The sequence below is a fragment of the Amphiprion ocellaris genome, chromosome 2 (genome assembly GCF_022539595.1).
Source record: "Amphiprion ocellaris isolate individual 3 ecotype Okinawa chromosome 2, ASM2253959v1, whole genome shotgun sequence".
NCBI classification, from domain to species: Eukaryota; Metazoa; Chordata; class Actinopteri; family Pomacentridae; genus Amphiprion; species Amphiprion ocellaris.
In genome coordinates this window covers 40,087,872-40,100,408 of record NC_072767.1, presented here as the reverse complement: position 1 = coordinate 40,100,408, position 12,537 = coordinate 40,087,872, and positions in this window count along the sequence as shown.

Here is a 12,537-nt window from a genome sequence, read left to right as displayed (position 1 = left end):
GCCATATTATCCAAACTTTTATTGCTTTCTGATAGGCATACCTCCCCCAGTCAAGCAATGCTGTCCCATCCAATCCTGGGATTGTTGCTGCTGTGTGTGGGGTCCAGCTGATTGTTTTGAAGCCGTGGCAGTGATTTACAACAAATGGCATAACCAACCAGATTCCCTGTTACAAAAAATAAACCATAACTGCTTCCACGAGTTGTTGCCCTAATTTCAGCTGTTATGTAAGATCATTCTTCCTGAATATTTAGCCTTGAAGCTTGAAGTTGTACAAAATGTCCTCCACTCCATGTGCAACAAAAGAATGGAAATATAGCAAACTCTTTAGTATCTGTATTATTGAATAAGCACAGAAAATAAATTATGTCGCTGTTACAGTATATTTGATATTTAAGTTGTTGCCAGCCTTCATTGAATAACCTAATGAATTCACAATCCCTAATCCCTGTTATCTAAATGTCACTATTTCAAGAGAATAAAGCCAGTCTATGAGCAATGTCTATAATAAGCAAGAAAGAGAGGGCTAAACAGCACTAAAACTATGAGGAAAAAAAATACTGAAAGTGAGCATTAGTGGCATTCATGGATATAAAAAAATAGTACCTGTACAGCACTGGCAAATTCCAATTTAAGCTGTTGTGTTTCTTGTGCACATTGTTTTTAACCTTGTTAACATGTCCACATGCTGTTTTTTTTTTATCTCCTAGAAGACATATCATGAGGAAGATGAGCCGTCAGTTAAGAGGTGTTGACTCTCATGCTTGCATTCAGCTGTAAACCATCCCAATGCACCATGGAAGGACATCTATAGTTCTCTTTTATAAAATAAACACCTGGATCTGTAGCTGCTGAATGTTCCACAAACTTCACTAACTTTTTGCTAACATTTTTTATGTATGGAGTGCCTGTTAGGCAGCATGCAGTGAGTTTATCAGGACTTTTTGGCTTTATTTAAACTTTATGGCCGATGAGTGCAGAAGGTGTTGCTCATAAAACCAAAACAAAGTACAAAAATCGGCTCAAAAGCTCCATAAAGCTGAGAAGACTTTTGCTGTGGGTTTGTGACATCTAGTGATGCCTTTTATTTTGTTTTTTTAAATACATAATGTTGATTAGTGTAGCTGTCAGTGTCTGGCTCATGAGGGTTTCACTTTTGCAAGCACTGGTTAACAGGGAACTCTGATAAAGGCGGCATTAAGGGTGCAAACATTAAACTGTAATGTAAATACTTTGTCTTTGAGATGTGGATTAACTCAGTGTGAAGTTCTCACAAGCGAGCGCTGAGATAGAAGAGTAACAGAGGGTGAAGTCGGGTAGGTGTGACTCATCCCGTTCTGAAAATCAGCAGCGCTGACATTATAAGCTGGTATGCATATCAATGAGAACTGAGCTACTATGACAACTCCCAAAGATATGAATATTTCTCAGAACACGTATGCCCTTATATTCATTTAGTTTTTCACACTTTGTTGGTGGGGAGCACACCAGCATTTAGCACAAAGCCCTGGATATGTACAGCTGTGTGAAATGTTAGTTTTCTTACAGCAGTATTTTCAGTGAAAAATTGTTTGACTGCTCTTTGTGTCTGGCAGAGCAAGGTGACAGCAGAGAGCAGCTGGAGTGCAGAATGAGGGTTAATTAATGAAACCTCACAGTGTCACAGTGTCACTGCACAGGTCCTCTCCTCTCCTCTCCTCTCCTCTCCTTTCCTTTCGTGACCAGAGTCACTTTTATAGCTGCTGTTGTTTCCAGTGACACCAGAACGGCCATCATTAAAAGCCAGCCAGCGTATAGCCCACAGCACAGTAATCCCATCAAAAGGAAATGGAGTAACAATCTCTGTCTAATCCTTCATTAGCCTGGCCCCGCCCCTCACATCCTAACACCCCCTCCTTCCCCAAAGCACCAGTAATTAGCTAAGCGCTAACGAGTCGCCAGAGGTAGCAATAGTTCATCTCAGCTGCTGCGACTCATGTTGAAGTTCCAAAACACTTCTGGAACAACGGCACATACTCTCCTACCAGTCCCAGTAATGACAACTGTAACAAATTACCTTTTTTAGTTTCAAATAATTTTGGGTCACTCTGATATCAATCCATCTAAATATAACACAGAAGCTGAAGTATAAGTAACAATTTAAAGAATTACTTATAAAAAAGAGAGTTTAGATGTGGTAGAGGAAAAAAATCATCTGGATTCATTTCATTTTATGACATTCATTTTTGCTTTTTGCTGAGAGTTGTGCCAGAAGATCTTTACCACCAGCAGCAGTTTCAACTGCAGAGAGTCTGGGACAGTTCATGGTCCCACTCAAGGAAACTACTTGTGCATAAAAGGGATTTGGCATTTTTATGCTGTAGTTTTTGTACAGATTAAACAAACAGCATCTATGTGTTATTTGGTGAATTTAAACCTTAATTATACTCCTTTGTCGATGCGTACATGGACAGCTGCTGACACCACAGATGTATAGTTGTGGCTAATATACTGCTTTCTGTGCTGGTAGGATCCCAGTTCATACATGCACAGTAAGTCATCTACATATTTAATGAATATACATTACTATTAACAGGTACACTACTGCCCTTGTAGCGTAGTCACCATGTAGGCTCTCCTTGTGGACAAAAATCTTGGGTTGCATGACGAGGGTTCTCCCTAGACTCTCTCAGTCTTGGTAAGATGATGAAATTTACCCTCTTACTTGATGCCAATTGATGGTTTCAGCATCACTGGTGCAGAATTTGAAAGCAGACAGCAGGAGCACACACATGATACAGACTGCATACAAAGATCCGCATCGGTCTGCTACAGACAGTCGCATTGCCCCTCATATCGAGCACAGAAAAACATGCAGGACTCTCATGAGTGCTTTTGAAAACGTATGTCGTTACACTTGTTACAGGATGTGGCAGCTAGTGATAGATTGATCTGCAACACCAGGTGACTGTGGCTATTCCTGAGGTGTGCTGAGCACAGTGGGCAGATACAATGCAGGATCTATGGAGAATTTGGAACTTCCTACTGTGTTTGGTCTTATTTGATATAGAGCATGTGTAACAGTGCATATGTGATGTATAATGCCACTTGCTGTAACTTGGTTGTATTCATTGTTGTTGGCTCAATAGCGCCCTCTCTGGAACTGTAGTATGCAGCTGGCGTTGGTGGCATGCTGTCAGTTCCTGAGAGGCGTGCACGAGGTGGGTCAGAGAGCACAGCACAGAATCATAAATGGTCTCTTTCCTGTTGTCCTTTTGTTTATTTCATGAGTATATGTACACTATGATCTATCCAGATGTTCATGGGAGTGTGTTCACATATATTTAATGTTTTTCTGTGTTTGGACATGTAATGAGGGAGCTAGCTATGTAGCGAGCATTAGCTTAATGAATGTGCTCCTTTCTTTAGTGTGCTGTGTACGAGACGACTGAGCCGCTGACCAGAGGTTTCCTTATTCTACCAGAATTAAACGGCACAAAGACGACCATCTCAGCCTTCTGACTTCTTCATTAAAAAATAACACAACGCAGAGTCGAGGGGTTTTTGAACCAGATATAGAGTGTGACTATGCATGGTTACACATGTACCGATCAAAGTGCCTCCAAAGTCCAGCAGCGATTTCCTCAGTTTAAACTCTTTTAGTGACAAATTATAAATGGGACTTTTACAGTCTCCTCATAACAAGCACATTTGTGGCTAGCATGATTTTTTTTTCTGGCACCTGCCCAGATGGCATGCTTTAATGTGGACAGTCTGCATAGTCACAAATTTTGGGCTGCACGCAAACATCCACACAAGGAGTCCAAACAAACCTGTGCAGACTTGGGTGAATGTGGAAATTCACATCATGCATGCCCTTGTGGACACAGAAACCATGAAGTGGCTTTTACACTGGCCTTAGAAGTACTACTAGGCAGCTTTTGTTCCCTTTTGACAGAACCAGACTTGTGGGTTCTCTGAGGTTTCAGGCTTATACTAAGCTGAGCTAACTGGCATGTGGTGCTAGCTGCTGTATTTACTGTAAAGATGTGAAACAATCGTCTCTCAAGAATGTACTTGCAGCAGTTACTCAAAACTAGATGCAACAAGTGGAGTTATCAAGTCAGATATGATCAGTGCAGCAGGCTGGTGTGTCGGTGCAGAAGGTTTGCACTCACACACACTGATCTTATAGCCACACAAACATAGATTCACACACACTGTGAGGGCCGTAAAAAACAGGTTGGACTTGTACCACATCCTGACTGCAGCAAATGCATGTTAGCTTCACTGCACATCCGATGACAGTGATGTAAGCGCAGTTCATTTAAAACTGACAGGCCTACATCGAAGTGTTAATCGCAAAGTGTTTATTGTGTGTCTGTGTCAGTACTCTCTGGGTTTCCAGCAAGTATGACGAGGACATTGTGGGAGTTTCGCCTGTTCTACAGTAGCCTGAGTGACATTTTCATCAGAATCACAAACCAGTCATGGAAATAGAGCTTGTCAACAAATGAGTTCAAGTAAAGGGGAAAAATGTGAAGTGGAGCCAAGAGGTTTGCAGAGACAGGAGTTCATGACACCAAACAATAACAGTTTTTTGCGCATGCATTTTTATAGTTTTAAGGTTCAATACAGTATTTATAGAGCCATCTCACTGAAAAACATAACTGATTTATTATGTGCATATTCTCCCAGATACTCCAAAACTGTAAACAATCTTGAATCAAAAGATTTATTTTAAAACTTATTGAGATTTAATGAGCTGAAATTTACTCTCTCAGTGATGTAACCCAAGGAGACGCTGCATGAAACTGTTGAGTACACTGGCAAAACTGAAAACTGAGAAATGGCGTTGCCAAAAAAATCTTAATGGTCAACTTATTTTCCATATAACCCAATGTCAAAACCGTGGGAGTGATAGCGTTTAGGAAAATAACAGACATGGTACAGGAAAACTTTAATGACGTTAAAGTAGATGGACTGATTGTGTACAGTGTAAATATGTAATTATATTTATGGGTGAAATTTATGAAAGCGTTATCCAACCCCGCTAGCGGGAAGCATTCCCACAACGTTGCCTACAAATTTTAATCAGATTTTAAAGTTTTAATCTAATGTTAAAAGAATATTTTGATGTTTATTATTTTAAATAATGGCCCTGTCAGTTTAAAGGTGACAAAAGAATGTTTTCAGCATTTAGATGATGTTTGAAAGATGTTGTCAGGACCACAGATCATGTTCTATGATAACAAAAGGAGAACATTCTCAAACCAACATTCAAAAAATGTTTCCTGGATGTTCTCGAGGCCTTGGAGGATTTTTTATAAGACATTCCTGTAATATAATACAATAACAAAGGAGGAACATTCTGCTTGCAAGGTTCTTAAGATGTTTTGGGGATGTGGCTGAGGGAACACATTATAGATAATAACAAAGGAAGAACGCTGTTAGTGCAAGGTTTTGAGAACGTTAGGGCAGAAAAATCTAACAATGTTTCAGCAAATATTTAAGTTATCCTACCTTCAAAAAGAAAAATCTGGGAACTCAAAAAACCCATTAACCACTGAAAACGTTGCTAGAACTTGAAGAACTGTCACAGAACATTTTTAGAACAAATGAATTCCAGCTGGAAAATGGCTCATTGTTCTGCCTTTTGTTGGCTCAATATTAAGTTAGCCAATAAAACAATAATACAGCTACAATAAACCAACAATAAAACAATATTTTAGAGCTAGTACAGGCAAAAACAAACAAAAATGTACCGTGCAAAGTGAGACACTATTGAAGAGACAGTTAAGAAACACGGAATCAGACAGACAGACAGACAGACAGACAGACAGACAGACAGACAGACAGACAGACAGACAGACAGACAGACAGACAGATAGATAGACAGATACTTTATTAATCCTGAGGGAAATTCAAGAGAGTGTGTATTTTATGGAATCGTTGCAGAATTGGCCAGAAACAGCTTGTCTGTGGAACCTAAATTTAACTGTTTCAATTTTTAAAAGTCAGCTCAAGGCAGTTGTTTTTCCCACTAATTTTAATTCGTTTTCTCTGATGAAGTACATTTGTTTCTTTCTCCTTATCTACTTTTCAGTCAGTTTTCATTCTGTAAAATTTGTGCCCACTTTATTCAACTTGTCTGTAATGTTTCTGATTTATCAAATTATTTTAATTTTTTAAAAAAATTCCTTTAATTTGTACGATTTGCCTGTAATGCTCTTTGACCAGTCTCTGTGTGTGATTAGATGCTGTATAAATAAACATGCTTGCTGGTTTCCATTGTGAAGGCGGATGTTTCCCCCCTCAGAACAACAGTGTCTCCTTTTACTCTGGATTGGCTCTGATTCTGTAACCAGCATGTTTCTGAAATATGACTGTGGTAAACTGGGGGCGGGGCTCAGCCATTAGGACTCTTATATATTAAACAAGCATTGTGAAATTTAATAAGACTTTCCCAGCAAAGGAAACCATAAGTAGACAGTATATCACAGTGATGATAGCTCTTTTGGTTTATTATCCTGGACTTGTTTTTGTCTAGAGATTGTGCCGGCTTTAGTGGTGAAAGATGTGTCAGATTGATTGCATGGAAGTCTTGGCAGCTTTATGCTTCAAGGATGTTTGAATAAATCTCAAATTCTTTCCTTTGAATTTTGTTTTGGTAAAAACTTGCTTAACTAGTTTTGAAAAATAGAGCTTAATCTAAAATAGCACCAAGGTTTTTACAGCTGGAATCACTCATGGTTTTATCATCTGATAAATGTAATAAATATTGTGGAAAACATCTTTCACTTTTTTTTAATTTTTTTTTTTTGGTTTTAAGACTTTAAGACTTTACAATTCATGCTACTTTGTGAAATTTCCCAATATTTCTGTAAAATCTACGAAAACACTTTAAAAAAATCTGGATAAGTGACTAAATGATGGGCAATAAAATGCATATTTTGTCATATTTCAGACATTAAACAACACTATAAAGAAACGTGCAATTTTACAGAATTTCTCATTTAATTAAACCTATTTTTTGTAATGTTTTTGAAACACACAAATACAGACAGTGGATACAGTGGATATACACTGCTAATGTAAACAAGTAATAAAAACCTGTAAATGTGAATAACCACAAAATTTTCACTATTTTAACAACATTTTTCCATAAAACACATTAAAGTACATTTGCAAATTCATATTTTTTTTAAAATGAGGTTTTAAAGAAATTTGTAGCTGAAGCTATTAAAGTTTAATAATGTGAATATATTCTTAAAATTACATGCAATTAGTGACAGCAAAAAAAAATAAATTTTTGTTTTATTACATTTAGATATAAGGCACTTTATGACTACTACACTGTAAAAATATGCAATTTTTCTCCGTTTAGACAGTTTTTGTAGTATTGTTGAAGCGTACAAATACAGACAATGTACACGACTAACATAAACAAACATTAAACAACCTGCAAATATGAATAATTATGCATTTTCACTATTTTAGCAAAGTTCTGACATACAAAGACTGTTGAAATTCAAATTTTGCAAATATTTCCCAAATATTTCCTTTTTCATCCTTTAGCTGAAGCTGCTAAATTCAAGTTTGATAGTGTAAATATATCACTAAAGTGTGATGCAATTAGTTACAACTAACAAAAAAATGAAGCATTTGTTCTGTAAGATTTCTACAACTGGAAACCACTTTCCTTTTCACCTGAAACATGTAATGAATATCTTTGAAAACATTGTGCACTTTTTGTATTATTCCATTAAGATACAAACCACTCTTCATTATTTCTGTAAGATCTAATAAAAAGTGCCAAATTTCAGATAAGTAATTAAATCATGGCTAATGAAACCCATATTTTAGATGTGAATCAATTAATTTAATTGCCATATTACCGACATATAATTGATTTTAGCTGGTTGTTGTTTTGCTTTTAACTTTCCATCACAGTTTGGGACTATGATGTCTGTCATGTTTTTGTTTTATGAAACTTTGAGTCCCTGTCAAAGACATTTTACATTAGCTTTATTATATGGACCTAAAATGTACATTAGTTTAAAGAGTCACAGGTAAAGTAAAGGACAATTATATATGTATGCATTTTTTTAAAAAAAAAATGCTTATACACTAAATTTCAGTTAATGAAAATTTAATTATTCGCAGGAACCTTTTTAAATGAGACAATAAAGGTGAAGCTGAGTTCCCATTATAATCACCACTTTTGTTATTTTAACCTTTAGTTTCCACTGTTAAAGTAAGTCTTTGTGCAGCTGAACTTGCATTAAACTGGGCTTGTTTGAAACCTGTCTGATCGCTTCTATTAGTGGTGACTCACAGCTCTCCATGTTGAGTCCCTGCAGCTCTAAATCTAATCACTTCACCCAATAAATAAACTGTTTTCATACACTGTACATTTCTTTATTAATGTTGTGTGAATGCACATGCACTTGAACTGAAGGACAACATATTCAGCCTTGTAGTGCAGCAGCATATAGCATGACAAAGCTTCAGAACAGTTCATTTGCCTGCTCACATCAAATTCAGACATAAAAAAAATTAAAAATCCAGTCCACTGTCCCAAATAGCCACTGCAGTCCTCTTCACTGTTTTTTTTTTCTTTTTTCTGTTTTGCAGCACTCAGTGTCCCCACAGATAAAATCTCATGTGAGCAGGGAAGCAAAACCTCATCAGAATTGGCCACTGGAGACACATTTGAGATGCACTCTGCAGTCCATCTGAAATGGATCTGGACACAATCTGGATGTATCTGGACACAAGCTATTAGTCCTGAACAGGGCCGTTGTTCAGTCGTGGTGGTTTTGCTTAATTCATGCATTTTTTTCTCTCTGTTGCGGGAGCCAGAAACCAACACATTTCACACTTCCTCTGTTTTTTCCCCTCACAGACCTGATTATGGATGAGAAGAGCATCTTTTAAAAGTTTTCCTGACCTGGATTCTGTGTCACATCAACTGCTGGTTGAACATATAAAAAGCACTTTGCAAAAATTGTGTTAGAGGAAGCTGAATGCAACAAAAGTCCCCGACTGGATAGAAAGCAAGGACATTGCAGTTTATGTGGAACATGTTGAGGCCACTGTGATTTTTTCTTGATCTCTTCATTATTTGATTCCTTTTGAAACTGAAAGCTTAAAACCAGATTTATAAGAGGAAGAAAGAAGTACATTTATTTTAACAGTAATGGTGATGACCACTGATTATATTAAGTCCAGAAAGCATTTTAAATGTTTGCACAAAAGTAGTTTTATATCTATGACTTTGTAGTCTGGAAACAGGAAACAAAACAATTACAAATGACAGCATTTCCTAGAGGAATGTAATGTTTAGGTCAAAATAAAGCTTTCTAAAGCACCCTTCTTTGATTCTAATATAAAAAAACATAATTTGTAATATTAAATAGAAAAGATTGCAGAGGCAAATAAAGACAAGCAGAATGTAGAATTTTCAAGTGTTTTATTAAAGTTAAACTTTGAAATTATTTTATCATCATTTTTACATTCTTTTGATGTTTGTTAACCATTTAAGAACAGAATAAGTAAAATATTAATGGGAAAAAAATTAAAAAGTAAAACCAAAGCTTAAGAATATTAACAAAGTTCCTATATTTGCCAGAGTAGCTGTGGATTTATTATCAAATATTGAACTACACTGTAAAAAAAAAAATCAAATAAATAAAATCAAATAAATAAAATCTGCAGTGTTATAGAATTTGTCCTTTTAATTTAACAAATTTTTTTGTATTTTTGAAACATAAAAATTTTAGTAAAAATACAAAAACAAAGGTGAATTTACATGCCTACTGTAAAATAGCAACAAACTTGTAAATATGACATTTTTACATTAAAAAAAATAGTGGATTTATTGTAATTTCACAAACACTAACTGTATTTCTGTCATTTCAGTGGAGAAAATGGCTTTTTAAAAATCTAAAAGGCGTTAAATTCTAGTTAAATAGTGTAAATATATTCCTAAAATTAAATTAATGACAATTAACAGAAAATCAAGTATTGGTTCTGTAATTTCATATAAATTTGTTTGTTAATTAAAAGAACAAACTCTTTATTAAAAAGAACAATAAAACTGTTGAATGAATTCGTTCGGCATATGCAGCATATCTATGTATTAATCTAGCATAATAGATATTATTATTACATATTATTGGTAATTGAATTGCTTCTCACATGGACATATCCTTTAAGAAACCTTAAAAAGCCCCCTAAAATTACACACGTTCTCATGTAAAATAAGGCAAGAAAGTGTATTTTAATCAAAGAAAACTTCTGTATTTTTATGACATGATTGTTTTCTGTCAGCTGCGAGGACATTATCTTTTTTTCTTTTCTGTAATCATTTTGTTTGCAATCATCTTCACCCACAGCTTCATGTGTCAGGTACCACAGTTAGAACTCACCTCACTGCAAGACACGTAGCTGGTAAAGTTTTTTGAACTTTGCTTCTTTGTTTAAAACTTCAGACAGACGGCTATGAAACATCTACAATTACAAGATGCCACCGGAGCGACTTTTTGAATGGGGAAAGGTCACGCTGAAAAAATGAACGTTGCATCGGCAGAAATGCATTTGAAAATCATCAAGAATTTCATCTTTGTATCTGAAGAACTGACGGCTGTTAAAGGTGACTCTTGACTGACGATAACAAATCCCCTATACTGAACACGTTACAAATAACACAAGGAGGTTTTTTATTTAATTCTAATTGCAGTTTTTGTTGCGTTTGCTGAAAACACGAGTTAACCTCTGACCTAATGCATTGAAACAGACGACACGAAGCTGGCAGAGGGTTTGATGTCGCCTTGGCAGCGTCTGTGAACCCAACCTTTTAGCCTGCAGGTGTTCGCACTGTGATTCACCACTTTGCTAACATACAACAGGAGGATCACATCCCCATATACTGATAAATCTCTGCCTTCCTGTCCTCCTCTTCTCTTTGCGTCTCTTTCGCTCTGTCAGGCTGAACCCAGCTGATCTGTTCAATCACCCGGGAGCACTGAGGCAGGACCCCGGAAAGGTGATTCACTCCATTTCAGCTCTTCATACACCATTTGTCCTCTGGCTTTCATCCCGTCTTCTGTCTGTTTATATTTCCCCTCGGTCGGCCATTGTTGACCTGCCGCGTGACATTAAAAGCCAAGAAAAGCTGTTTTTCTATTTAGCATTAATAGTGTTTCTGCAAGGTAAGAAAAAGGTGTGCACAGGCATTCCTTTCTTTCTTTTCTGAAGTAAACGCTTGTGTTCTGCAGCATGTATTTAGTTTATTCAGACTTTTCTGTAACTTTTGTGACATTTTGAAATACTTGACAGTTTGAGTGCTAACAGGCTACCTGTGTCTTGTTTGCAACCGCTGACTGACATCACACCATTGATGAGGATCCCAGTGGTTTCTAAACTTTAGCACAGTGTCATTATTGCACATGAAGAGTTTGACAGTCACATGAATAACGAAGCTGATGGCTGAGCCAGGGTTAGTAGGTATAAGAGCTCTACAGCATGTATGCTTTTCAGTTGACCAATCTGAGGTCTTGATTTGCGCAAAAAATTGGGAAAGGCTGTCTTAGTCCAAAAAGATATGGTAAACAATTAGTCTGTGTTCCCTATTGTTTCAGGCACTGACCCGTTAAGGCTGGGAAGTGACTGATGTCTGATTGTATTGTGTTGTGGCCCCTCATCTCCATTCAGTGTGGCCAGGAAATGCAGGAGAACTGGGCAATTATTTCTGATTTATTTACTTGGACAAATGCTGGCATACTGAGCAGGGCTCCAGAGTCTTGTTGAGGTTTGTGTCCTCATTATCGATACTCTCCATACTGTTGGCTTTCTTCAGGCTTTGCCAAGGCGTCCAGTTTAGTCTTGGGGTCTATATGGTGCATGACTGATTTTGAGTAGCGTGATTTTCAGTCACGTAAATTATTTCATGGGTGAGTAGGTCATTAAAAGAGAAGACACTGGCCTGGTTCCATCTTGGGATTGAGCATGATTGTCCATTTTACATGGGATATTATAATGAAATACGAACCATAACATGATGCTGTATAGTGGTGAGTTGTTGACCAAAGTTTTAGATTCGTGACTCTTCATCAGATGCCTTAAACCATCTAATGTAATGCAGCACTGCTTGTTTAACTGTGAAAACTCATTGTGTTTGTGTTTCTGTGCGTCTACAGCCCTTTTCAGACATGAGATACGTAACACTGATTGATTTTCACTATGTTAAAGTGACGACATTCTGTCATTCAGAAATAGCTCACTCATACAATAATGGTCCTAACACCTTGATTCAGACACACCTGCTACACTGACAGAAAGAACCATTTTTTTCAGCTTTTGTCATACATGTGAGACTGCACAGCACATTAAGTGATTTAAAATGCATAACAACACACAAATAAACAGAAGACTAAATCTAAATCTGCATGGTAACAAATGATTTAACTGCAGCTTATGAACATCAACATCTGCTCTGTCTGAGGCAAAGAAAAGTACAACACCTGATCCTGTCTCCATGTCGGGGATAATTTA